Source organism: Lathyrus oleraceus, chromosome 3 (genome assembly GCF_024323335.1).
Source record: "Lathyrus oleraceus cultivar Zhongwan6 chromosome 3, CAAS_Psat_ZW6_1.0, whole genome shotgun sequence".
Classification (NCBI taxonomy): Eukaryota; Viridiplantae; Streptophyta; class Magnoliopsida; order Fabales; family Fabaceae; genus Lathyrus; species Lathyrus oleraceus.
The window spans coordinates 520,750,998-520,764,558 of record NC_066581.1 but is presented as its reverse complement, the minus strand read 5'-3'; the positions used below and the strand labels follow the sequence as shown (position 1 = coordinate 520,764,558).

Sequence of the window (13,561 nt, the reverse complement as noted above, 5' to 3'; positions counted from 1 at the left end):
CAAAGAACTATGCGTAAAAGTTATGTCGACAACAACATATATCTTGAACAGATGTCCGACGAAGAAGCTAGAAGGAATCACGCCAGAAGAATGTTTGTCTGGTGTCAATCCTATCTTGAGTCATCTAAAGGTGTTTGGATCTATAGCACATAGACATGTGCCAACTCAATTGAGAAGAAAACTTGATGACAAGTTGAGTCAGATGATCCTGATAGGATATCATTCGACTGGAGGATACAAGCTTTTCGACCCAATGAACAAACAAGTGGTGATCAACATTGAAATGATCATAGATGAGCTTAAGGAATGAGATTGGACTGAGAATGTTAAGAAAGATTCAGTGAGAATCTTATGTGATGAACCAGCTAGTGAAGTCGAAAGAGAAGTTCGACAAAAATTCAGAGATGAAGCAGGCCCAAGCAGACCTCAAAGAATAAGACACATGCTTGCAAGGTTGCAAGAATGTGTGATTACATCAGATGATGTGGTTAATGAAGAAGGTGAGCTGGTACACTATGATTTATACGCAGATGTCGAACCAGTCAATGCAGTTGAGGCATTGAAAGATTCAAAGTGGGTGAAAGCAATGAACGAAGAACTGAAGTCAATCGAAGTCAACAACACTTGGTCACTTGTCGAATTGCCCCAAGACAAGAAGGCAATCAATATGAAGTGGGTATACAAGGTGAAGTCGAATCCCAAAGGAGAAGTGACTCGACATAAGGTGAGACTTGTGACAAAAGGGTTTCTTCAAAAATAAGGAATCGTCTTCGACGAAGTTTTTGCACATGTTGCTAGGATCGAAACAATAAGGTTGGTTGTTGATCTAGCAAACGTGAACAACTGGAAGAGGTGTCAGATGGATGTGAAATATGCATTCCTAAATGGCCCCTTAGAAGAAGAAGTTTATGTTGCACAACCAGCTGGGTTTGTGAAACAAGGTGAAGAAAGAAAGGTGTACAGGCTGCATAAAGCCGTGTACCGACTTAAACAAGCTCCAAGAGCTTGGAACAAGAAGATAAATGGCTTTCTAAGGGAGACGGAATTTGTGAAGTGCACAACTTAACATGGAGTATATGTAAGAATAATTAAGAGTGAATTGCTTATCTTATGTCTCTATGTCGATGACTTATTGATAACAAGCAGCTGCAAGAAGGAGAACGAAGACTTCAAAGGTGATATCAATAAGGTATTCGAAATGTTAGATCTGGGCGATATTTCATATTTCCTTGGAATTGAATTCTACAAGAGTGGTAGAGGTTTGATGATGCATCAAATAAGGTATGCAGGCGAAATACTCAAGAGATTTGAGAATTAAGATTGCAACCCAACTTCGACTCCAATTGAGCCCAGATTACAACTGTCGAAAGATTCAGATTCAGATGATGTTGACCCAATCCAATATAGAAGAATTATTGGATCACTTTGATACCTTTGTCACACAAGACCTGACTTAGCATACAATGTAGGTATGGTGAGTAGATTAACACAAAAGCCAAAGGTATCACATCTAGCAGCGGCGAAGAGGATATTAAGGCATCTGAAAGGAACTCTCAACTATGGCATTTTGTTTCCTGGATCTGATGAAGGAAAAGAATGCAAACTAGTGGGATACACCGACTCAAGTTGGTGTAGTGATGATGAAGATCTAAAATCCACAGCTGGCTATGTGTTTATGCTAGGTGGTGCACCAATTTCTTGGAGTTCGAGAAAGGATCCAGTAGTAGAATTATCATCGTGCGAAGCAGAATACATAGTTGATTCCCTTTGTGTATGTCAAGCAACATGGATGGTGAATCTGGTCGAAGAGATAACATCGAAGAGTCATGGAGCAATTACCATGAAGATCGACAGCATGTCAGCTATCAATATGGAAAAGAATCCTATAGCACATGGTCGAAGAGATCACATATAAATGAGGTTCCATTATCTTCGAGAGCAAGTAGCAGATGTGAAGATGAATTTGGAACACTGTAGAACTGAGAATCAGATTGCAGACATCCTGACGAAGGAAATACAGGTCGAAGTGCTCAGAAGACTAAGAACTATGATGAATGTAGATAGCTTAGACACAATAAATTAAGTGGTGTTTTGAATTGTAATTCCTTGTGTCGAAGCAGGTTGCTCGACAGAACAAGGATTTGCCAAATAGCCTAGTGTATCGAGTTGTATTGGTGTATCGAAGTGTCGAAGCATATTGCTTCACACAGGATTTTGACTTAGGCCTAATTTTAGTAGTGTTAACTATTTTGGGTTTTTATAGTTTCGGGTTTTGGCTTGAGGATCGAGCTAACCTAAATCTATAAATAGAGGGAGTAATCCCTATTCTTGAAAGAAGAACTCATAACATTGTATTCACAAAATTTTGCAGTTGCAAAATGAATAAAGAAGTTTTCCATAGATTGTGGGTAGAGAGAAAACTCTGCAGAAAATATTCTCCTTCTCCAATGTTCTTTTCTTTCTTTCTCAATTTTTCTTTTCATTGTCATTATATGGGTGATAACAATATTATTCATCAAGATTGATAGAAATTTTCCATAGATTGTGGTGGATTTCCAACAAAACTCTCCTTCCTCCCTCATCACCATCATTCAAACTTCATACATAACATCACCATTATTCATCTCACCATAACAATTCTCCACCATTAACCATTTTTCAACATCAAAAATTCATTAACGAAAACTCATAACCAGCATCATCCACAACCATACATAAATCACCTTCACAAATCATCATCATGAACCTTTCCTTTTCTAACATCCAAACATCATCACCAAATCATTAACCACCATCCTTTAACCAATTCAACAACATCATCCCTCTATTGATATCACACAAACTATCACAATTTTATCCACATACAACCACTAAAACCACATATTCATCAACCACGTCTTAACCATAAAGCCTTTAACAAATCCATTCACAATATCTCCTACAACATGCCACCATCAACGACAACATGCAAACAATGTCTAACTTCACTAAACCTCCAATTCACAATTGAAAATAAATAGCTCAAAACAATCAAAACCAAACTTGAGAAAATAATGGAAAGAAGGAGAATCGGAAAACAAAATTGGCGGAAACACCAATCGGAGCGTCATCCCTTCAGCTCGTCATCACTGGAAACCAGAAGTGTGTCCCTTCCGCCATGGATCCAGACCCTCACACTGCAATAACCACCTCCCACCGCTGCAAGCGCACATGACACATGCGAGTCACCTCTTCGGAAACATCATACATCCGATGACTATCTCACGGCCTCTGCCATTTCACTGATTTGATAACTTCTCGTTTTTGCAAGTTAATATGTTTGTTTTGTGCAAAGGCTTTGTGTTTTGTTTGAATATGGAGAATGAAGTTTGAATTTTGTGTTGAATGGGTTTGAGAGTGAAGAGTTTCCGTTACTGTTTAATGCACGCTTGAGAAGAAGAAGAGAGGAAAATTGTTTTATGAGAAAAGGAAGAGAAGAGGAGAGAGAGGAAGGAGATCCAATATAATTTTTTTCTTTATCCCTTTTCTATTTTAATGTTGTTTTTGTTTACAATTTTATTTTAAAATAATAGAGGCCACATGTTGTCCTCCTATTGGCTATTTATATTAGATTTGAAAGTCAAAAGAGGAGAGTTAGACCACCTCCACTGGTGGTTCTTTCAATGGGTTTGCCAGCATGGTGTCGCATCCGCGAAAAACAACCGGCGGGCTGAAACAAAAAACAACACAGAGCCGCCACCGTGCGTTATTTATCCCAAAAGAGGGAAAGGAAACGCTCAGAGTAAACCTGGAAAAAGCATGGTCTCGCAACCAAAGAGAAAGGGTACGGAAGTCGGTTACGCAAGGGGAAGGTATTAGCACCCCTCACGTCCGTCGTACTCGACGGGATCCACGCTCTAAAAGAAAGAAAAGGTTGCTAAAACACCACACACACACACACCGAAGACAACACAGGTGGGGTTAAGAGGAAGAGGGCTCGCTAGGACATCGCATCCTATGCCTACGTATCTCGTCTGGAACGAGAATCAGAGCTGCCGTAGTTCGGCTCACGCACACCAAACAAGACACACACAAACACAGGCAAACCTGGAACCCGAATGCCAATCGCTGGGCTTACATCGGCTTCCGAACCAAACGAACACAATCAGGATACGGACAGCCAATCGCTGGGCTTACATCCATATCCTGACACACAAGATGGTTAACAAGTAAACGCACACAAAAAGAAAAAAAAGTGCCCGGAGAGACCTCGCACGGTCTCCTGCCTACGTACCTCATCTGGTATGAGGATCAGGGCGACGTAGTTCCCCTGAACGGGAAAGAAATTCTAGCCAGAAACCGAGGGGAGACACACTACTAGGGAGCTGGACTCGAGCCTAGTGTTATCATGCATCGTTGCCCTATGTTATGGTTTCTATCTACTTGCACCACGGCAAGCTAATCCTAACCAGGAAAAACAAGCATGCAAGCATCAATCAAAATAAAATAAACATTTCACATAGCACACACTATATCCAGTCAAGTGAGGCTCAAACAAGGGTGGACTGCCGAGGCAAGTCAACTGTACAGAGTAGTGTTCGCTCTTAACCCTGACATTGAGAGTCAGGGTGAAGCAGATGAAAGGTGAGTGAAGATTAGACTTCACAGCTCTTATCCCTGGCCAGGGAGAGCTTCAGACAAAGGAGCGTGGGTTCAGAAAGGAGGAACCCTTCTACGCTCAAGACTCTGACTCGACTGTGCAACAGCACAAGATCTTGGGTTAATGTCCCAATGCATCAACACAGTGGTGTGAGCAGAGGGACGACTCAACAGAATAGCGGGGGATAGATTGCATATCCCTTGGGTTCCGCCAATTGCCTCATAGAGGTCTTTACCTGCTTGGGGACAAAAGTAAACAATCACAAACATCGCCTCTTAAGGAGGACTTCAGACAGTTGCCTGGCTAAATAACAAGCCAGGTCTTCCAGACTACATGGAGACAAGAGAGTCTACCTCAACTGGTTTATACAACCAAGCAGCAGCACAGCAAGTTCTTAAAGAACTAAAGCGACTATGGTACCTGGAATCAATCAAGCACAGTCAATATTCCAGACAAACCAACATCAAACAGCAAAAGTCAAACAGTTAATATATACAGTCAACCAATGCAATGTGCAAAGCACAATCAACTCAATTGAGCCAAGCATCCTACAAAACACACAAGTTAGTTTACAACAAGCAACCAAACTCAATTCAATCAACTTGCATTTTTCTCCTTAAAGCATTTGCATCTCAACCTGAAACACAATTCAAAAGTGAGAAACAAGACCACTAGGCCAAGCCTAGGGTCCAAAGGAGATGAAAAATCCAAAACAGCAAGTGAAAATTATCCAAAATCACAATGAAACAATTTAAAAGCAAAACCAATTGGTCCCATGCTCATATTAATCACCATTATCATTTTATGCACAAAATAGCATCAAACATGCAATTTGCAACTTCAAAAGACCAAACAGAAAGATCTCAATCAAATCCATGCCAAAACAATTCAATTAATTCCACAAAAATTCAAGTCTAAACAGAACATATCCAATGAATAGCATAACAAATTTCAGCTCAATTGGACAAAAGGAAGTAAGTCAATGAAAATCAAAAAGTTCAGACAATTTCAAGCAAGCCAACACAAGGCATCAAAACAAACATCAACTTCCAAAAATCATAAAACAGTGACACAACAAGATAAATGAATGGGATCAAAACCACAATGACCTATAATGTGTCTACAATGCTCATACCAAATTTCACACTCATACAATCAATGATCAGAATTTCACAAATCAAATGCCAACATGTGTCACAAAAATCAACAAAATGACCAAACAGAGGGAAAAACTCCAATCAATTAGGAAATGCCATCAAAAATTCCAGAAAAAATCACATGTGATCTCAACATACATATGCCCAGTCATGCAAAAAATTAGCTCAATCCAACATCCCTAGGCATGGCAAATAAAATCATGAAGTTCATCAAGCTTGGTGTGACACAAATTGTCACACCTCAATTCAAAAATTCATATCTCAACAACCAAGTATCCAAAAATTACAAACTCTACATCAAAATCACCATCAAAGTGTCCAGAATATGCACAAAAAATTTCATCCATTTCTTTGAAAGCATCGTCATTTTATGAAAGATATAGCAAGACATATACAAATGTGACACATTCAATCAATCTCTAGACAAATTAATTTTCCACATGTGCACAAAAATAATAAAAATCATCATTAAAATCTACACATCACAAGGAGCATGGTGAAAAAAACCTCACAAATTTTGGACAAATAATGAAGAATCTATGAATTTTACAAGATCAAGCATCAAAATGAAATGAAAATTGCAAAAAGAAAAAGAAATAAAACAAATTAAACTCAGAAATGGCATTCTCGTAAATACGAGCCACACGACCAAAACGACGTCCTGTTCATTAAAAGCGTTGGCGCCATCTGATTGGCTTAGGCAGCGCGGTAAACACGTTTCAAACAAGGCCAAGCGAAATTTTGGATTGAACGCGTATCTGGAAGTGTTCTTCATCAAGAACAACTTCAAATTTCCAGAAAATGATGAACATCAAATCTCAACCAAAATTGACAAACTATACATCAAAAGAACCGTCTCATCACGTACATCATGGATATGTAACTTGTTTAACCTAACTCTCAACCTATCGACCGGATCGAGCAAATAAAGATATGCACATCAAACTTCAAACTCAGATTTCTCTCACTACACTCAACCAAATCAAAAACTATGAGCATCATGTTAATCTACAATCAAATACCTACACAAGCCATATAACAATTTGAGCGATGAAGAATTTCGAAAAATCACCTTGTGAAATGATGGCAGAAGTTGATTTGTGCTCTTCCACGCGCAAAAGGTCCAAACAGATGGAGATTAAGGTTATGTAAGTTGATTGGAGTGATCAGCTTGGCTCGAAACAGCTCCAAGTGCAAGAATCATGAAGATGCCATTGTTGTGCAAGCTTTGGACAGTTGGAATTCTTGAAGATTTGGCCACGAATTTTGCAAAACAGTTACTCACAATTACATGTAGAGCATGGATCCACGAAGAATCAACCAAGATGATGAAGAATTCATGAAGAAATGTGAAAAAAAAGTGATGAAGTTTTGAGAGAATTTGAGAGGTTTTGATGAAAAAGTTTGTTGCAATCTTGGAGAATGTGATTGTGATTACCAATTCTGTTATAATTAAGGTTATATACCAAGCTTAATCCACCTTGCTAATCACAATTAGCAAATCCAAGTGAATTAGTGTTAATGTGGTTTTTAAGTGAAAGTCCAAAAATGACCTTTTCAAATTGGCAATGTAACAGTACCATGACAGTTCCAACAAGTCATATTTGCTATTTGGAGTGTGTTGGAAAAAGTCCCATGTGCATAGGCCTTGTAAATCTCAAATTCACATGTTCACACCAAAAATTCAAAAGAAGTCACTTAAAAAATGACTTTTTGCCTTGACCATTTTTGATGAATTTTGATTATGCACCATGAAAGTACATGTGAAATGGGGTTTTCTCAAAGAAAGATCATCCATGTTGGACATTCCATGTGAAAGTTATGCCACTTTGATTTTAGGCATTTTTGGAAAATGAATGGACCATATCTTGTCAACCATACATGGGAATTTCAAGTTCTTGGACTTTTTGGAAAGGTGAGAGCAAGATCTACAACTTTCATGTTGAACAAAATTTCATTTGAAGCCTTTTTGGACATGTAATTTTGAGGTGAAAAACTTTCCATTTTTGGAAACTTCCATTACAAGTCACTTTCTATTTTTGGCAACTTTTTGTCTGACTTTATTTTCTTCATTCTTGATGTTTGAAATGTCAAATGAAACTTGTTTAGACATGAATGAAGTGTATCCAACTCTCTCCCACCTCCAAATCCATAAAATCAAGCACAGTTGACCACAGTTGACTTTTTCAATTGATAGATGAATTTGGCAATGCACTGATCAAGCTGAGCCCCAAACTCCTGATGAAATGGCTCAAGGATGATACCCTAGCCTTCATAAGCTCAATAAAATCACATGATGATCCCCATATCCATTGTAGACCCCATCTCCTTGCCATGCCCTGATTGGCCCAATGCAGGTGATTAGGGTTGACTAGTGGTCAAAACCCTAATCTCAAGGTATCTGATCAATCTTCTGAATCTCTTAGATGATATCAAGACCATGATGATGATGATGTATCATTGCAACCAAGATGAAGCTCAATATCCTTGAGAACCATGAAACCCTAATTTGAATCACCATCCTCAGATGGCTAATGATCAAATCCAATGAAACCCTAGCTTGCATCATGACCTCTTCATCTTCTGATCAAGACTTATGAGGATGACTTGCACAATGTAACCACATGATATGCAAGATGCAATGCCTAATGACCTAAAAAATGTTATGCAATATGTTAAGCTAGTCCCAAGAGAGGAGGGCAAATTTTGAGGTGTTACACATGGCACCCATCTTTTCACTTGTTCTCGTTTCAAGCATATGCCAGCGTGGGGAGCAGCGTAATGTGAAGCAACGGTAACCTTTCTTTTTTTCTATTTTTTAATTTAGAAACTAGCCGTTCAACGGCTACTTATTTTATTTTTATTTTTTTTAACTTATTTTTTATTATAAATATAATTTTGGTTTCCAAAAATTTACCAACACAAATTTCTCTCACTTTTATTTTCTCTTCAATTTGAAATTTCTCTCTCACAATTTCATCATTTTATTCCTATACTTTTAATTTTTTTTCAACAATTTTTTCTCATTAGCATTTTTTTACAAAATATTTAACTCAAAATTTCATCTTTTTACTTCAAATTACAATTGTTTAGGCCAAATGGATCCTAATCATTTTCATTATCAACAAGCTTTTTTCAATTACATGCAAAATTATCAAAATCATAATCCTCAAAATTCTCAAATTCCACCGGTGCCAACAAACCCCGCCATATTTCTTCTGTCACCAAACAATCCAAATATGTATCCTATACCTCAAATGAATTCTAATAGTATGGAATTCTCTGCTTAAGTTCCACCATTTTCTACTCAAGTCCCACCATTTTCTACTCAAGTTGGTATTGAAAAAGAAGAAAGGGTTGTCGTTAAAAAAAGATCTCGAGAGCAATTTACAAGGGAAGAGGATATACTACTTATCCAATCATGGCTCAATGTTTCAAAGGATCCAATTGTGGGATTTGATCAAAAGGCTGAGAGTTTTTGGTTAAGAATTGCTGCTAGTTATAACCAATATCGTGGGCAATTGCGGGAAAAGTTAGGGGGACAGTTAAAATATCGATGGCATAGAATAAATGGCATGGTTCAAAAATTTGTTGGGTGTTACAAAATTGCTCTTAAAGTAAAGAAAAGTGGGACATCCGAGACCGATGTCATGGCAGATGCACATGCTATTTTTGCTTAAGATCAAGGTACAACATTCAATCTTGAGTATGCATGGCGATTGTTAAAAGATGAAGCTAAATGGCGCATCGTCGAAGAATCGATTGGAAGTTCTGCAAAAATAACAAAGACTTATGCTAGTGGGGCATCATCGGAGAACCCAGATACAACTTCAAGTTATGAGCTTAACTCATCATCACCAATGAAGCGTCCAATGGGACAAAAAGCAGCAAAAAGGAAGGGTAAGGCATCAGAAATTCCAAATGCAACGCAAGATGCAAAGAATAAAAGACCAATAACAATGGACAGACTTGCGCAAGCTAAGGAGGACAAGCTAGAATTAAGGTTAGTGCAAATGATGATGAAAGACACTTCTACTATGAACGATAGTCAACGAGATATTCATGAAAAATATTGTAATAAGATGAAAAAAAAATATGGAATGTAGTTAGTATCACTTATGTAAAATGGTCATTAGTACCACTTTAATTTATCAACACCTATGTAAAATGGTCATTAGTACCACTTTAATTTAAACTAGCCGTTATTCAAACTACCACTTTAATTTAAACTAGTCGTTATTCAAACTAGCCGTTATTCAAACCATTATATATACTACCACTTATGTCATTGTTCTCTCATTCTCATCTTATTCTTCTCATTTTTCTCTCATTCTTTACTCACTAAATGGATTCAGACAATTTAGATAATTACGATCAAGAATTTTGGGAGTTGGTTGAAGAAGAATTTATGGACGACAGTGATGAAGAACAACAACTTCAGAATGAACGTCGATCTGGAAGTTCCTCTAGGCCAAAGAGAAGAACAACGGTAGATCGAGGTCGTGAAGAAGGGCACAATCGATTATTCAATGACTACTTCTCGGAAAACCCAGTATACACAGATGTTCAATTTCGAAGAAGGTTCAGAATGCATAGGCATGTATTTCTTCGAATTGTAGATGCCCTTGGAAATCATGATGAATATTTCCAAATGAGGGTCGATGCAACTGGTAAAATGGGTCTTTCACCATTGCAAAAATGTACATCTGTTATTCGTATGCTGGCGTATGGGTCTCCTGCTGACCTTGTAGACGAATATGTTCGAATCGGTGAAAGCACTTTAATTGAGTGCTTAGAAAGATTTGTTAAGGGTGTCAATGTTGTATTTGGCGCTGAGTATTTGAGAAAGCCTAATGTTAGATGCCCAAAAGTGCTTATTTGAGCTATCATATATGGGCATCTTTCACTCTATTTCCTTGCTAAATTGTCAAAACCACCTTTGTTTTACATGAAATGCATTACATTGATAAACGATCTTGGTACCTTTGATTTGTGTGTTATTGTGCAGGAAGAAGGCATGAAATAATTGAAAATGAAGACACAAGAAAGTTGGCAAAGGAACCAAAGAAAACAAGCATTCATCAGCCTGCTCGCTAGGCGAGCTGCTAGCGAAAAGCTCCAGTAAAATATCAATAAATTCGCTAGGCGAGCTGCTAGCGAAGGTGGTAGCGAGTTCGTTCAGTTTTGGTGAAAAACGCAGCCAGCACTCACTCGCTAGGCGAGGCTCTAGCGAGTTCCCAGCGAGCATTCCAGTAGCCAAACCTCTCAACCTCGCTGGAGCGAGGGTTGAAGCGTGACCTTCGCTAGGCGAAGGTTCTGTTCGCTAGGCGAACATGACAGTCTGAGTAGGCTGTTTCTCTGGGCGCAGGGGCCTCTGGTGCCTCAATTAGACCCTTGCTAGGCGAGCCATTCTGCTCGCCTAGCGAGCATGACAGCCCAGTACAGCTCTATAAGTAGCAAGTGCCACTTTTGAGAGCCATACCTTAGTTTTACCTAATTTTTGCACTTTTGTACTTTCTTAGAGATATTTTACAGCATTGTTCTTGGGAGATTTTATGCCCTAGATTTCATTTCTCTTCATCTTGTAACCATCTTTTACAAAAAGAAGGTGGATTCCCATCCAATCTCGATTATCCGACTTGGATGTTGATCAACCTTCTTCTGAAACTTGCCGACCAAGCTACCATGAAAATGAGTAGCTAAGTCCTCCATTTGTCAAGGTTAGATGTAGGTGATTACTAGCTTTGTGTGTAAATGTAAGGATCTTCATGTGTAAACTCTTTAATGGTGAATATATGATGAAAACTTTGTTTCTATTTAAAACTCTTTGTGTTGGTTTATGATCGAGAGATGTTTACCAACTCTTGACCTAGGTTTTCATCCAATCTTGTTTATTAGCTAGAGATAGTAATGAATGATTTTGTTCACCATAAGGTTGAACCAAAAAGTTGTCATTTTGATAGATTGTGTTCGAGAGAAACAATGGATCAAAATGGGAAAACTCACAATGTGTGTTCGAGAGAAACATATTGGGAGGACTTTGTGAAATGATTTATCATCTAAAGGAGTTTATAAGATTGTTGACCGAACAAATACATGCAAAGTGATCATCGAACCCTAACTTTGGCAATATTTCTCATTTATTCAAACCAAAACCTTTACCGCAATTCATTACCTTTTTATGCAAGATAACGTGACAACCAACCAAAACCCTATTGTTACATTGAGTTAGAATTAATACAACCATCGAACGGCGGTGATATCTTACAATCCCTGTGGATACGATAACAAAAACCCGACACATAAATTTACAACTAACACCTAACAACACTGATGTTGAACATCTTTTATAAATGGGAGAGTCACGTGGCTTTCCAGGTATCTTGGGTTCCATCGATTGGATGCATTGGGTATGGAAAAATTGTCCTGTTGCATGGAAAGGACAATTTTGTCTAGGTGATCATGGTAAGCCCACAATCATGCTTGAAGCAGTGGCATCACAAGACTTATGGATTTGGCATGCTTTTTTTGGTATTGCAGGTTCAAACAATGACATTAATGTGCTAAACCAATCCAACGTGTTTAACGATATTTTGGAAGGACGTGCTCCTAATGTGCAATATACAATCAATGGGACACCATATAATATGGGGTATTATTTAGCAGATGGTATATATCCCGAGTGGGCTACATTTGTCAAGACTATTTCAATGTCACAGGGAGAAAAGAAAAAATTATTTGCTCAACATCAAGAATCGGCTAGAAAAGATGTGGAGCGAGCATTTGGAGTGCTTCAATCTCGATTTGCAATTATACGTGGCCCAATGCATGCCTGGCACATGGACACTCTCAAGCATACCATATATGCCTGCATCATATTGCACAACATGATTGTGGAAGACGAACGACATACATATGGAGGTAATTTTGATTACTCTTATGATAATATGGATATCAATAACTCAACAACTGAAACATTTAGCGGTCCTCATCCGAATCTTGCAACAAGACTATAAAGAAGAGCAAGTATTCAAGAAAAACAAGTTCATCGTAAACTTCAAGGAGATCTAGTCAAATATATTTGGGAACGTTTTGGACATGAAGATGATGAAATTTAAGTTTGATTAATTATGTGATGTTATTTATTTTTATTGTTTTTAATTATATATCATGTATTTGAGATTAATTTTAATTATCCTTTTAAATTATAAGTTTAATTTAATTTTTTTTTATATCAAATTTAATTTAAAACACTAAAATTATTATTTTAATTAATATAAAATTTAATATGAATAAAATATTAATATATAAAATAAAGTTGTGAGATCCAATCTGAGTTCTTCAGAGTTGCACCATTGGAGTGAAAAAGTAGTTGAGTTGCTTCAAGCTGACGTGGTTTTATAGGTCCCACAAAGAATCCAAAAATGGGTTCACGGTTGGAGAAATAGGGGGCATACTGACTTAGCCTTTTTATATATTTTTTTTATTATTATTTATTTTGTTTATTAGTAATTTTATTTTTACTGTTTATTTAAAATAGGCCATGGTTATTCATGAGAATTAAGCACATTAAGTTTTATTTGATTAGGACCCCTTTAAACTAATATACCCCTTAACTCTAATTTGTTTATTCTTATTTTATTTTAATTATTTAGCTTTCATTATATCAATTTAAACTGTGTAGATAATTTAGTTCATCCTTTTAATTTAATTGTTAGTGTATTCAAATTTTTAATTAAGTTATTTGTCAATTCAATTTGTATTT

At 37.4% G+C, this 13,561-nt stretch overlaps 1 pseudogene; it reads left to right on the top strand.

The window, feature by feature from the left end:
- The first annotated feature begins 9,668 nt into the window (after positions 1 to 9,668).
- LOC127131944 (uncharacterized) lies at positions 9,669 to 12,812 on the top strand (annotated as a pseudogene).
- Positions 12,813 to 13,561: the final 749 nt, after the last annotated feature.